Source organism: Haemaphysalis longicornis, unplaced genomic scaffold (genome assembly GCF_048455015.1).
Source record: "Haemaphysalis longicornis isolate Haplotype H1 unplaced genomic scaffold, Haemaphysalis longicornis Haplotype H1 scaffold_1, whole genome shotgun sequence".
Taxonomy (NCBI): domain Eukaryota; kingdom Metazoa; phylum Arthropoda; class Arachnida; order Ixodida; family Ixodidae; genus Haemaphysalis; species Haemaphysalis longicornis.
This window is the reverse complement of record NW_027526203.1, coordinates 63,345,431-63,360,802: the sequence shown is the minus strand read 5'-3', so window position 1 is coordinate 63,360,802 and position 15,372 is coordinate 63,345,431.

Genomic DNA, 15,372 nt, shown 5'->3' with positions numbered 1-15,372 from the left:
CGCATGCCTGGCCAGGCACCGCTGATGATGATTGTGGCAGCATGCCCCTACGGATTGGCCAACCGAATCATCCATCACGAGATAGCTTCGCGTTCAACCACCTTCGTCATCTTCCCGTAGGAGAACCCTGAGTAGTATGCGAGGCATTCCTCCTCTCTTCTCCGAGGCTCCTCTTCTCTCCGGGATTTTGCAACGAATGGCAACACCTGCGGCTCCGCGCGCGATAATGCGAAACAGCTTAGGGTTAGAGACGCGACGGTAGCCGCTGCATACTCCGCTGGGGGCGCCACTGTAGCTCCGCGGTATAAATGACGCGCGCGCTCCGCTTCCCTCATTCTCCTCCCGCAACGCCGCGATCGAACTGAAAACTAATGGGAACTTCAGTCGACCCCATGCCTGCTTAGGATACTACTCAGGGAAGATGGTGAATTTTTTTTTCGCTTTTACTAATCTATTCCTGCACTAAGTTTTGCCAGATTTCTTGCAATAAATATCAATTCTTTGTGGTTAATGCCTTGAATGCGATAACCATGCATACCACGGATTAAAACCCTGCGTAGGATTTCATAACTAAGAGTTGAGGTTTTCAGTTTGTGCGGCAGCCCTTGATGCCTCGCGCTGAGTGGGTCTACTTTAAAAATGTGGCGGCAAATCTGCTCCAACGTAAACAACATCCATTGAACAAAATTCCTCTTTCAAAATTTCGCACGTACCGATGTCTGCGAGTGTGGTTTCTCGGAAACACGTGGAGCTCACAGAGGTACCCAACTCAGCGTATATGCTCTGAGCCACAGTTTCAATCGATACATTCCAACAGTTTTTCCCGCAATTAACTAAGGAAGGAATCGAAACTGTGGGGGCGAATGATCGAGTCACTTGATTTGTGACGCCGGGACGAGGCCTGGCCAACCACCTTACCTTCACCAGAATAATTAACCTACCATGTTGGCGGACGACGGTAAGCTCTAGGCGGATGTGACATCACGTTCGCTGCCCAGCTTTTACGCGCCGTTTGTTTACGTTTTACCAATTGCTGACCACACGGCGTACGCTCCGCAGATTGTCGCGTAGTCGTGTTTGACACAAGAATTTGTAAACTGGCCATGATTTTTGCCCAGTCAATTTTCGTTCAAGAGCTCTAGCGTCTTCTGTCACTACGGCTTTGCAATCAGCTGTAGTCGTCCAACTGTTCAGCGCCGGCCGAATCAGGTGAGCGCACTTTTTTGGCCGGCTTGCCAACTGCTCGCATACTTGCCACTGCAAAGTAGCTTCTTGTTCGCGGCGGTTAAAATTGCCACGTTACCGAATTCGTAGCGGTTTGGTATCATCGTCTTGCATTGTCGCTGTTTTTTCTGCTCTACTCGCGTCTGTCGGCGTTTGCGAGCGGTTGGTGGCTTGTTGCACGGCTCGGGAAAGCATTTATTCTCGCTAGCATACGAACCTTTGTCGGCCATGGTGCTTCGTTGTCTATTTTTCTCTACCACTTGGTACCATCTACGATTTTTTTTAGGCAATAAGCTTCGCGCGAACCAGTCTTTTTGGGACATTCGACCTTGTAACGACAATGAGCTTGTATTAGGATCTATGCATGAAGTTAGATCTCGAGAGAACGCTTCTGGGAAGGTTTTTGTGTGTACGTGTGGTTCGTGTGGTCGTTGTAGCTCTTCGTATTAGCCGGTGGCACCCCCTTGCTGGAACTAGTACTTTTGCTTCCCAGGTATACCGGCCAAGGGTGGCTTCCTTCGTTATATATTTTTATTTGTAATGGTGATGCCCATCGGTTTCCATAACTGATGGGAATGAGAATGGGAACAATCGGGGTAACAACATAGGGCAAGAGCACTGCTTGTGTGGCCTTCTCTGTCGTTTCCGCGTATTTCATCAGTCGCAGAGTCCTATTTAAAACTGCATGAACGTTGTTTGATGGTTCTATTTCTTTCTCTTGCAGAACTTCCTGACTCCAGTCAAGGCGGTCTTAGCTTGCCTGCAGTCACTCATCCTGCCACTCTAGTGGGGACTGATGTATGCGGGCCACTTGTCACAATCTAATGAGATTAGAGGCCCATGACTGTCCATCGATGGTATACGTGTCCACCAGGGTGTTCTCACTGTGCGTACACTTAGAGCAAGGGTTTACACTAACACGGTGGTTGGCCGCCATTAATCAGCAGCGTGTGCACTGCAAATGCCGACATCAAAACAAAACCAAATTGATCTACGGATTCATACCAACTCAACCAGTACAAGTCTTTCAGTGAGTACCAAAACAATGAGAATCTAGAGATATCCCATGCGGCGAATTGCGTTCTTTTCTGTTTTTTTGCTATTACGAATGTAAAAATGGCGCATCTAAAATATCCATTTGTTTTATTTGACATACAATGTTTGAAGCGTTGCAAGCTTGGCTGGCAGCTGTTAAGTTCCGGCCCCTCACTTATTAATTAAAACCGCCCGGCAACTAGGTACCTTTCGCTGGGGTTAGCTTGTTTACCTGTATGGTGTTCGTTTATGCGCCGGCCGAGTTGACTTAGGCGCGAGGGGCGGAAGGAGGAACCGCGCGGGCTTCATTGTTATTCTCCGCGCTTTTGTGTCCACCCGACGAGCGGGCCCGGACACGTCGCATACAAACGCGTCGGTCACTCCATAATAACTGAAAGCGATGTCAGCTATGGAAGGAGAATTTCCTTGCGTTCGTTTGAGAAGCCGGCGCAGGAGGACCGTTGACATTTGAACGATCACGGTTTCCACCACGAGAATTCCCGAAGCGGACGGGAGCTCAAGGTCGGTCAGGAAGTCAAACCTTGGGTCAAACATAAGAAAAGGTCACCAGACGTTCGGTCTGTGGCAGTTGCACTGCTCAAAGGTACTTGGTGAAGTACTCGTTCGTCACACGTCTGAACCTGACGACTTGGCTGATGGGATTAGTCATTGAGTAGGCGATAAGCCTTAGTTAGGCGCTCCACGTGTTTAAAAAGAAAAAGGTATTCTTTGCGGCGCGGAGCACAAACATAGTCGTGCATGGTATGACAGTACTTTAAGACGTGCCGCCCGAGAGCCGATTCTCGTCGTTAGGTGTGCTTTTCGTTGGTTGATTTTCATTTCTGTTCATCATCGTCATCATCATCATCATCACAACCTATCTACGCCTATAGCAGGGCAAAGGTTTGGCCCATTAATCTCCAATTAGCCTGGTCCTCTGCTAACTGCAAACAGTGCATCCCCGCAAACATCTTGATCTCATATGCCCGTCTAACTTTCTGCCACCTTTTACAACGCTTGCCTTCTCTAGGGATCCACTCTGTTACCCTTAATGACGAACGGTTATCTTGCCTTCGCATTACATGCCCTGCCCATGTCCATTTCTTCTTCTTAATTTCTACTAATATCATTTCTGTTATATTTGTGTTTCGCGGAATAACTTTGGGCCTCTGTATGAGAGTGGGAGATGTGGGTCACGTGACTATTTTGAAGCCACCTAGCTTTGTTTGTCGCGGTGGCCACTCAGTGGCCTAGTGTGGGCTAATAAATGAGCCATCCTCACTCTCAAGTTGTGACGTCCTTTTTGTGGGCGGGGGGGGGTTTTGTTGTAAAACCGAGGAGTTTAGGTTTTTGGGGGAGACAGAGTAGGACAGAGGAAGGGGAAGTGGAGAGCGGCGAGCTCCCGCTCGACGCGGGCCTTGCCTGACCTCTTCTTTGCGATCACGAGCCATGAGTTGTAAATACGTACCATAAATAAACTGTACATATCATACATTTTCAGTTTTCTTGGAGTAGACCGACGTAGGCTGTGTGTCGTCGGCAAACGAGCCAGTGAGTCATTGTTTCAAAGAAGATCTCATCGGATCATCTTTTCGATCATCGAGTTTGGCGACCGATTTAACGGAGGTTCACATCTTTCTAAAGTTGACTACAGCTCTGCAAGACTGGCATTTGTGCTAGAGAACATGATTTTGCACTTTAAACCTGAATTTGTGGACTCTTGTCAATTCGACACTGACTGGACACTTGTATTCTGGAGTAATAAATGCAAAACATGAACAGTTTGAGTTGAAATACACAGGAGTAAGTCGTATGAGGTCTATAGATTGCACAGCCTAGCTATACATTTCAAAATTAGAATTTTTGGTTTCACGTGGCAAGAATTGGCATAGCTTGGACTAGGTAGGAGAATTATTCTGATGGAAGGCCATGGATTAATTGAGGCCAGCTATGGTTCTGTGACATGTGCTGAAATCTTGGTGCGCAGGACTTTTATTTTTTCTCCTGCATCTGAAAAGAGGCCAGGGACGCTGTAATCAGACCCGAATCCCCGGGCCAACAGGACGCAAAGCATTAAAAACAGGTTCTACCTAAACCACCGGTTTCGACTTCAACCAAAAAGTCTCATAATGGTTCATACGGGCGAAGCTGCACAATGGAGCTACAATAACAGTTAGAATAGAATGAACTCCCGTTTGTATTCCTTTCACAATCCAATGCGTGGCGAATATGGGAAATATTCTTCAACATTCTAGCAATCGACCGAAGAAATTCACTATTGAATGTCCGATGTAGGACCACCAATAAAAATTAACACCAATAAAAATTAACTTACTTTCCTTGCATTCTTTCCGTTTTTGTTTTATTTGAGAGTGTGAGAATATTCGAAAATTCGAATATTAATCGAACATTATGTGTGTTATATTCGTATTCGCTTCGAAAACTATGTATTCAAAACATATCGAATATTTGAAAGGGTTCGAATAATTGGCTATTATCGAATATTTGGATTGTTAAGGGGAGGACGCCGCTTTCAACTTCAGAAAAATGACAGAAACTTCGTTTTTTTGAAAGGCACATATTCGGCATTCATATTTTCTATCCTGTGCGTTTGCAAAGTTTCTCCGCAGAATACCGCCGCAGAATGGCCCAAAAAATACTGTTCCAAGCTGTGGTGACAAAATGTCTGCTTAAAAGGGCGAAAAAACAGCTATTTTCAGAGCGCTGTATCTCCGCAACGGTGCCGCCGGGCGCGGCCATTCTGGCACCATTGGATCGGCCGAGCGATCCTCTTTCCGGTCCCGTTTATTCACACACGCACGAACGGCAGAAAGAGAATGACGTACAAATGGTTTTCTCAAAAGTTTTTTTTGCCACCTACGTCTTTTGTTCCAATGATTTCTTCGTGACCGCTAGGTATATTTTAAATTCCGTTCTATGCGTTACATTCCTTGATTGACAGTTCAGGTCGTGGTACTTGTGGTTTTTCAGGTTGACTTTTTGTGATTTTTTTATTCAAGTAGTCGTTCATGGTCTATATTCCTGTTGTACATTAACCTCTGAAAAACTGAAGACTAAAAATAAATGTTCTGTAATAAAACAAATCTACGTCTGTCACGACCTCACCCATTCATTTGGGAATGCAAAGCACTTTGAACAATTTTTGTATTATGTTTTATAGGACGCTCAAGCTCGGTACAAGGGGAACATCAAGAAAATATTAAAAATAGCAAAGTTTTCAAAATATTACTTTGGAATTTTTATGGTGTAATCACTGAAGCATTTCCAGTTGCTGTGATAACTTTTATCAAAATTATGAAAGAGATCAAGAAGCTGATTTCAAAAGCCACGTCGCCCTTTAATTATTCGATATTCGATTCGATATTCGAAGCTGGATAATCGTATTCGAAAATTTTGAGTTTCGCACACCCCTAGTTTCATTTCAAAAAAGCATTAGACACTACAGAAACAACGAAGCACAAAAAAAATCGCGCAATCCACCCGGTGAATGTGGTTGGAAAGCAAAGCTGTAAACGGCACCCATAATGATTACCCATGCGATGTCACTTAAATTTACTCACATCGCTCTACAAATAGTAAAACCAGAGAGAAGTGAAATGCTTCAAAGCGATATTCTTGGTAAGGTTCGATCAATGCATGATGCATAAACGGTGTTTGGTTGAGTTGTATTGGTGTAGCACAAGAATGGAAACTGTTTTTTATAAAATTAAAGTAAACTCCAACCCGGTGTTAGACGATCTGACTTCTCCGTCTCTGCGCCGCGGACGGAGGCGATGAGATTTGCGGCAGAGAAGGAGGAGGAGGAGGAAAAAATACTTCTGTTCAGATTTCTGAACGGCCCAGAGTGGAGCACTGGGGAGTGATTCCTTTTCTGTGGTGCCCATATGCAGTCCGCGTGGCCTGTGTTCTGTCCACCCGCTGAAACTGGGTAGGTAGAGAGGGCCTGGACAGCAGCATCTCCCATTGCTCTTGTTGGGTAGTTGACGAAAAGAGAGAAGGGTGCTCAGGGCTAAAGTCGCACACCCCGATTACGGGGCGGAGTGTTCCTACTTCTAAGCAAAATTTACATTCAGCGTCGTAGCGATTCGGGTGCAATAAGTGAAGACGCGTAGGCTGTGGGAAGGAGCCCGGATTGTATGATGCGTAAGGTAGTTTGTTGTTCTCTGGAAAGGTCAGGGTAAGACGAAGGTACGGTCTGTCTCAGAAGGTGATAATGCTGGGTTATCTCCCTACACGTGACAAGCGGGTGACTGTCCTCGTGCAGCTCTATAGCATGGAAGGTAAAAGCGCAGGCTTCTTGGGGGGGCGTATTTGTTGCCCTCCATTGAAGCGAGAGGGAATGTCCAGATGAGCTTAATGAACCATTTGGGGAGTGGTTTTTTAGCACGCGCCGTGCAGGTCAAAGCACCCAACCCGACTGGTAATTCCAGTAGATTTGCTAGGAATCGGTGACTACTCTCCGAAACCCTGGTTGAGAGAGAGCCAAGGTGATGGCTGCCTCTTCTGCTGCCGTCATTTCCTGGTCCTAAGCGAAGTACACGCAAGGAGGTTGCCTCTGGAGGTAGCCGCGATGATGGCGTATTGCTGCCCTCGATGTTTGGAGGCGTCTGTGTAGATACCTGCATAATCCCCTACGAGGGTGGTGTTTAGCGCTTGAGCCCGTGCTTTTCAGTGACCCTCGTCATGTGAGGGGTTCATATTTGTAAGCAAAGGGAGCATGTTTAGTTTAAGTCGCCAAGAGCTTGGGAGTACGTGAAGCGGAGTGACATTCTGGGCTGCCCAGCCGATCTGGTGAAGCATGCGGTTACCCATCGCAGTTCATAGTCGGACCTTCTGGTTAGAAAGATGGCCTTCTATCAGCTCTTCCATCGTGTTGTGCAGCCCCGTGCTAAGCAGCCTCTTTGTGGACGCACTTATGAGAAAACCAATGGCCTGCTCGACCACCTTTCTAATCATTATATAAAGCATCTCTATGTATTCCTTGTCGAGAAGAAGACGTGGGGTTGACGTAAGTGACGCTCGAGAGGACAAAAGCTTCAATTAATCGAAAGGTACCGGATTCCTTTAGGCCTCGCTTCTGGGTGGCAACTCGCCTGATCATGTGTATGATTTGATTAATGCTGTTTTTGAGGCGATGCAGGGAGACGTCACTCTTGGTGTTAGCCTCGAAATGTAGGCCCAGGATCTTGATGCTAGGGCTTGGAGGGATGGCCTGGCCATCAAGAAGTATTTGAATGTATTCCTTGATTTGGCGTAAGGGCGGACGACAAGGTGCTGTGATTTTTTACGTGAACATTGGAGGCCACAGGCTTTAGCACACTGGCGTACTAGAAGGGAGATGCCATGCATTGGTGTGAGCTTCCTTTGATTTTTCTAACTCTTAGAACATGAGCAAGGTGCGGATGGGGCCGCTAGATGGGCGTGAGTGGTCGCGTGACGCTTTCACGTGGCATTCTGCGAGAACGCAGGGGGTAAACCCGTAGATGTGCCTGGTGAGTACACCACCTGTCTTCCCCGCCTTCGCGTGGGGTCGTAGCTAAATCGCTAAGACAACGGGCTCTCGCTTTGTTAGTCTAATAGTTTCAGGGTCGATTCCCGGCGGCGCCAGTAAGTTCTTTTATTTGTTCGCTCGAGTTTTCTGGTGACACCAACAGTCGCGAAAGAACCTTTGGGGGGTAGAGGTAAAAAGCTTTGCTTTAAAAGTTCGAACAGATATGGTTGTTTCTGTTCGTACTATCTTGTGGTTCGTTGTTCTTGCGATGGTCGTTTTTTTTTAAATGTTCCAACGTGCCAGATCTTTCATTTTTGTTTGGTTTGTTTCTTTGCTCAGATGCCGTGTTCCTAAGCAAGCACTGTAGAGGCCACTTTGAAGTGAAAATAAAAATGTTGAGCATTTGTAAATGTATGCATCTTGCTTCTTTGGGGTACGTTTCTCACTGAAGCCAAGAAAACCACGAAGTATTCATAAACGCCGCAAAATGTTTATTGAGATGGCTTCATATCACTTGGAGAACATGGAACAAGACACTAGAATAATACTGCCACAAAAAGTGCCAAGCATGCTCAGCAGGCGCGGAAGGACGTAAGCGCGGAAGGACGCGGAAGGACGTAGACTAAGAAACAGGCGCGGAAGGACGTAGACTAAGAAAGAAATAAATACACAGGACGACGCGCTTTATTTCTTTCTTAGTCTACGTCCTTCGCGCCTGTTGTCGATATAAATCAGCACCAACTCGCCCAACTTGCCATCTTGTTCAAGCATGCTCCCTGACTATAACTACTTACTAAAATCTGTAAAACGCGCTTATCTTCCCAGGCTATGATAAAATGCAAATTTTACATGTGCAACACTGAAACAGTAATAAATCGACAAAACATATCTGACCGCGTTGTAAGCAACACCAAGGTTAGACATAGGGTCAAGGGAATTTTCGTGTGTTAAATGACGAGACTGCTTACACAAGGCGGGGAGGACCAAAGTGCGCTTCATTACATTTCATTTATGGCATCTTTTATATCTAAAGGCATTACATAAGTGCTGCACAAAATACTCAGTGACAGTGTTCTATTTGATGTAGACAAACAATATACACTATATAGCAATAGGAACTCGTTTGATAGTTCCGGAAACAAGAACAAAATAAAAAGAGCGCTTGAACTGGGAATTAAAATTCAATAACAGACACTAAGTTGGTGAAATAACTAATACATACAGTACGCTGCTATCATGTCTTTGGTTACTGCATGAAATTAGAGTGAGTTTGCAGCTTTTCCTGTAGTAATGTCAGCCCAGTTATAACAGTATAGTGGTCGGGTAGGTGATCCCAACTTTTAATTGCATAGGAGAAGATGTACTCGTTTATTCCAGATGTACGGGCGTTAATAAGTACGATGGTGTTGGAATCGCTACTGCGGGAAGAAGTTTTGTCCGGTGGCTTTAATAGTTCGTGTCGTTACTGTGGGTGAAAAAAAATAGTGTGCGGGAGACGTAGGCCGGAGATGATGCTGTTTGGTGTAATTAATAGCAGTTTGACTGACTGTTTTAGTGCTGCGATGCGCATTTCTCTACAAAACTTCGAGGCTACAAAGCAAGCTTCGCGGATTTGCAGGGGTTCACGTTCGTAATGGGATATGTCTGGGGAGGATTACAGATGCCCCATGCGTATTCGAGCTCTGGGTGAACGTATGCTAGGTATGCTAGTTTCTAATGCCGGGAGATGTATATTTTAGATTTCAACGCAGGAATTCAAGTGTGCGCAGGGCGTATCAGCAGATGAACTGCACCTGCCGCGCAAATGACGCGTACATGTGCAGTTGATACTTGTATGACGTGGCTGTGTCGAGAGGAATCGAATTGATGAAGAAGGTGTGATTTACAGCGGCGCGTCTACAAGAAAATGACATTTATATACCTTTGGTAAGATCTACGGCATCACCGATTCTTGGCGCAATAGCGCAACTGTGTCGAGGTCTTACGGTAGTACGGTGTTCATTGTTTCTAATAGCAGAGTGTATTGTCACGTAGCCAAAGACGACGTAGCTGTCTTGAAAAAAAAAACAAATTCCCGCGCCTTCCCGCGAGAGGAACACGAGTAAATGCAGAGCATTGGGGCCTCAGTACTGGTTGAAGGCAGTGTTGCTTCCATCGCTTCTTCCGTGATGCTGGAGTAGCAGACACGAGTAAACGTGGGGGCGAGCGTCAACCAAGGAAGGAATGAGAAACGCAGTGACTGAAGCACGAGCGACCGCTAGACGCTTTATATTTGCAGCGCGCGCAGTAGAGGGAGAGCAGTACGGGGGGGGGGGAGAGCGCGCATGCGCAAGCAGAACGCGCCCTTCCACGCCCCACCGCGCTGCTATCACGCACCTGTTACGCCGAGACCGCCACGGAGCGAACGGGCTGACTACGACGCATGCGCGCGCCAGCTGCTGTTGAGAGAGAGGAGGGAAGGAGGAGAGGCGCACCTGCTGCGGACGCGGAGCTGCTGACACCGTCCGACGCAGGAAGAGGCGAGCGTAAGAAATGCTCTGCATTTAAAAAACAAGTTTATTGGAGCGAACTTGTGCTCCCCTAACAAGTCAAAGAATACACAGGCGGCGAAACAGCTGTCAACAAAGTGACATGCGTAGACTGGTGTCGGCTATTCGAATGCCGCGGCGTCTGCTCTGCAGGCTTTTATCTTTCGGCGCGAGTGTTTCTCGAACGGTCGATTTGCATCTGGAACATTGTATATCAAGGAAGATTATCCGAGGGTAGTGACGTTAGCGCCAAACGCTCTCCGTATCAGAATGAGATAACCCGTGTGGCATAAAAATAAAGAATGGCACACGTGCTTCGCTTGGGACACAGATAACACAGCCGGGCGTGGCCGGGCAGTGAAACCAAAACATAAACAAACCCAATGCCTAGTTCGCGGCATTACTCCTCCTCTAAGAGTGCATCGACCCGATGCTAAAATAAAACGGTAGTTCGAACAAACAGTAACAAAAAAGTCCGTCATCTTGCCCAGTAAGGTTTGAGGCGAACCACGTGGACGACTTCGGTTCGCGTGCGTCGTCGTTATGTGCCAGAATCACCATCGGAGATCACTTCGTAGGTGAGTTGGCCAACACGTCGTAGAATCCCGTAGGGTCCGAAATACCGTCGCAGAAGCTTCTCACTGAGTCCCCGTCGTCGGATGGGATTCCAAACCCACACACGATCCCCTGGGTGGTACTCGGCGTCTAGGCGTCGGCGATTGTAGCGGCCGGGTTCTACCAGCTGCTGGTCCGTTGTACGAACTCTAGCGAGCTGGCGGGCCTCCTCCGCATGCTGAAGGTATCTTTGAACGTCGGGGTTGAGGTCGTCGTCTTCTACGTGCGGAATCATGGCGTCAAGCGTCGTGGTCGGCCGTCTTCCGTAGACAAGCTCGAACGGTGTCATCTGCGTAGTTTCTTGGATAGCCGTGTTGTACGCAAACGTGACATATGGGAGCACTTCGTCCCGGTCTTATGTTCAACTTCAACGGTACACCCGGCGTCAATATAAGCTGGGGCACGCGAGCGCGTGGCAAAATGCATCGCCGCGACATCTGACGTTGCACATCTGGTGTCGAGACACCGATGTGCGCGTGCGCGTCCAACCACGCTCGCTAGCCTGTCTTTTCATTCGCTTCAAACGGCAACGCTTGTCACATTCAGCGCTTGGCGCCATGGGCCACTTTCTTTGGTCAACCTGTCTTGCTCGCACAGGCTTCTGCGGCCGAGGGCGAGGGTGAAGATGCGTTGCTCGCTCTGCGCTGCTCTGACAAAGGATACATGGCAACGGGGCTGCTATCTTCAAAGATTCAAAGATTTTATTTCCTCTGAAGTACGAGGATGCAGGCTGGAACTAAAGGCTACAAAGCCTGACAGAGGCCCCAGCCCCCTTTGGTACAGTACAATGATGAGGCAATAGTTTTAAATACTGCATTCTTTTTTACCGGAAAGCTTTCCTTAGCTAGGATCCAGCACATCGTCCCCGGTAATAGAGCGATCTAGACAAGAATGTAGACAAGATGTAGACAAGACCTGCGTCTTAGGCCGAGTTCAGAGTGTTGTCGCAACTGTAGTAATACCTTTAAATAATGACGTCAGTTGACGTCTCAGCCAACCGAACTGTGTGAAACACTGTTTTTTTACGTCCATTGCGCACGATACGGCTGTTACGTATTTAGTCTGAACATAGCATTAAGCGAACGCACATCATTGTCGCGTGAACGCCCCCCCTCACGTTTTCTCCAAGCGTCGAGCGCCTCGTGCGGGCACAGCATACTGCCCCTTCCCTTCCCCCACCGCACACTTTCGGAGAGCGCTGGCTCGCGCCACCACGGCGAACCTACTCCCCTCCCAATTTCGCGACATTCTCCTCCTTTGCTTTCCTTCACTCGTCAGTCTTCCCATCGTTCGCTCGGTCACGACGACGCCGACGCAGCTGAGCCCGGAGAAGGGCGCCAAAGGCCTGTTCCCTAAAATGTCTTCCCACCAATTCATTTGTGTTAGGAGGTGAAGCAGACAACAAGGGAATCGTTGTAAGCTTGATCTTTGTAAGATGGCTTTGCCACATCGACTGTTGAACAGTGAATCACGTCAATCTTCCGAGGGAATACCATCACAGAAAGTGGCTCTAACGCTTGTTTCATTGAAACTATACCGAAACAAATTATATGACAATTAGCCGTTTCGACGAATCTAACACAAAGCCGGGTTTTATATAGTTTTCAAAATTACATGGTTCACAGTGAAATTGTAAATATTGTGGAATTCTCGTCCGCTGTCTACATATGGGATTCTACGGGAGGGAAACGGACAGCCCCATGTTTGTCCACCGGAAGAAAACTCTAGTTTATCAAGTTCATTCAGTCAATTAACCGGGAACTATGCTCAATCGCAAATTACAAACAAAACGTGTTTTGCTTCGTGCACCCCTTGGACTACGACACAGTTAAAGCTCACGTTGAGGGTAGGCGCCGCAGCTTTGATGGTCATCCTTCTTCCCAGAGTGGAAGGGCGCTAAATTTTTTTGTGAAGTTTTTCTCAAACCCAGAACCACGCCGAACTCTTCTCCCGTTTCCCTTTCTTTAATTGTTTCAGAACGTGTGCAAGGTGAAGCCTCATAACACCTTCATAAAATAGATTATTTCTAACGCTTCAGTTCGTATTCTGTTTTGTGTGCTCATTCTTAGTTAACAACCAATTGCATATTTTACAAAAAAAATATTAAAACTCGTTCCACCGATTGTGATTGATATCTACGGAACCAGCGTGGAGCCATAGTTACAACCGTTTTCTCCAATACATGGCAATCTCTCTCCGTAGAATGCATTAAAATAACAACAAACGAATCCTCCAACGTTTACAACTTCACTACCTAATTACGACAAGTAAAAGAAACTCGGCATAGCGGTATAATCATCCGATCAGCATAGTTTCATAGAACTGGTTTTTGGATACATTTAATAACACATGAGTTAAAGCCATTTTCTTTAATCATACTCCCTCCGTCGATTTCCATGCTTCGCTGCGCAACAGGCAGTGTCGGAAGGCCAGCTTGCAAAGACCAAGCTTCCGCCTATCTTCATAAAGGCGGCTTTACCTGTAAACACAAACGCTTTGCTGGGAACTCCAGAGGGAGCGTAAAACGATACCAGGACAGGGTGTAGTCAAGCCCAGCCCAAGAACAGCGTCGCTGTTAGAAATACCGAAGTGGGAGAGCATATGTGGTGTCACCGCGAGACGGGCAAGATTAGTTATCTGTCATAGCAGGGCAGGGCTGGCAGGGCGAGCAACGCAATTTCACTCTCACCCTCGGCCGAGGGTGAGAGCGTGTACGAGCAAGACATGTTGAGCAAAGAAAGTGACCCCTGGCGCCAAGCTCTGAATGTGGCCAGCGCTACCGATTGAAGCGTAGTAAAAGACAAGCTATCGAGCGTGGTTGGACGCGCACGCGCACATCGATGTCTCGACACCAGAAGTGCAACGTCAGATGTCGCGGCAATGCATTTTGCCACGCGCTCGCGTGCCCCGGCTTATTTTGACGCGGGGTGTACATGGACAGCATATCCGCAATCGTCTTGTTCAAACGTTCCGTAGCCCGTTCGCTTGGGGGTGGTACGCCGTCGTTCTTCGGTGATCCGTGTTGCTGTAGCGTAAGATTCCTTGCATCAGCTCTGCAGTAAAGGCCGTTCCGCAGTCCGTGATTAGGACTTCAGGGGCGCCGTGTCGCAGCATAACTTGGTTTATGAAGAACTTCCGACTTCTTGTGCAGTCCCCCTCGGAAGAGCGGCGGTCTCCGCGTAGCGCGTCATGTAGTCTGTCGCTACGACAATCCACTTCTTGTCGGATCGTGACGTAGGAAACGGCCCCAGAAGGTCCATTCCAAGCTGCTGGAAGGGCCTCGATTGGACGGTGATCGGCTGCAAAAGTCGGGCGGGTCGGTCTAATCGGCGGCGTTTTTCGTCGCTGGCAGTCACGGCAGCTCCGGACGTAGTGGGTGACGTCGGATGTAAGGCGGTACCAGTACTTCGTCTTGATTTTTTCAATTGTGCGAGCTGTGCCAAGATGTCCGGAAGACGGGTCGTCGTGGCACGCTTCCAAAATTTCGTCACGAAGATATGCCGGGATGACAAGAACATAATTCATTCTCGTTCCGGGGCTGAAATTCTTCTTCACGAGGACGAAGTTTTTCAGGCTGATTGCATGTAAGTTGCTTTTGAAGGCCCTCGGCACGGCGATGTTGCATCCTTCGAGGTAGTCGATCATGACGCCTAGGTCTGGGCGGGCACGCTGTTGGACGGCGTGGTCACTTTCAGTCACGACTCCGAAAAACGTGCTGTATTTATCTGAGTCGCGTGGTGGTGAGTCGACGGGGGCACGGTACAGGCAGTCGGCGTCGGAGTGTTTCCTGCCTTATTTATGGACGATTGTAACGTCGAACTCTTGCATGCGCAGGCTCCACCGCCCGAGACGCCCAGAGGGGTCCTTCAAATTTGCGAGCCAACACAGCGCATGGTGGTCTGTCACAACCTTGAATGGTCACGTATGGGCGAAATTTTGAAAACGCCCATTTAATAGCGAGGCACTCTTTCTGAGAGGCCGAGTAGTTTTTATCCTCCTTCGACAGACCATGGCTGGCATACGCGATTACTTTCTCGCAACCGCTTTGCTTTTGGACGAGGACGGCACCCGAGCCTACATGACTGGCGTCCGTGTGCATTTCCGTTTCGGCGTTTTTGTCAAAATGAGCGAGCACGGGCGGGTTTTGCAGCCGTTTTTGCAGCTCGCAGAATGCTTTTTCTTGGGCGTTTTTCCAGCTGAAAGGGGTGCCATCCTTCGTCAAGCGCGTGAGTGGCTCTGCAATGCGTTCGAAGTTTCCGACGACGTGCCGGTAGTATGCACACTGCCCGAGAAATCTTCGCACGCCCTTCTTGTTTTTGGGTCTTGGGAAGTTGGCTATGGCTGAAGTTTTTGCCGGGCCAGGCAGCACTCCTGCGGCGTTCACGACGTGGCCCAAAAACTTGAGTTCTTCGTACGCGAAACCGCACTTTTCAGGCTTCACATTTAAACCCGACGTAC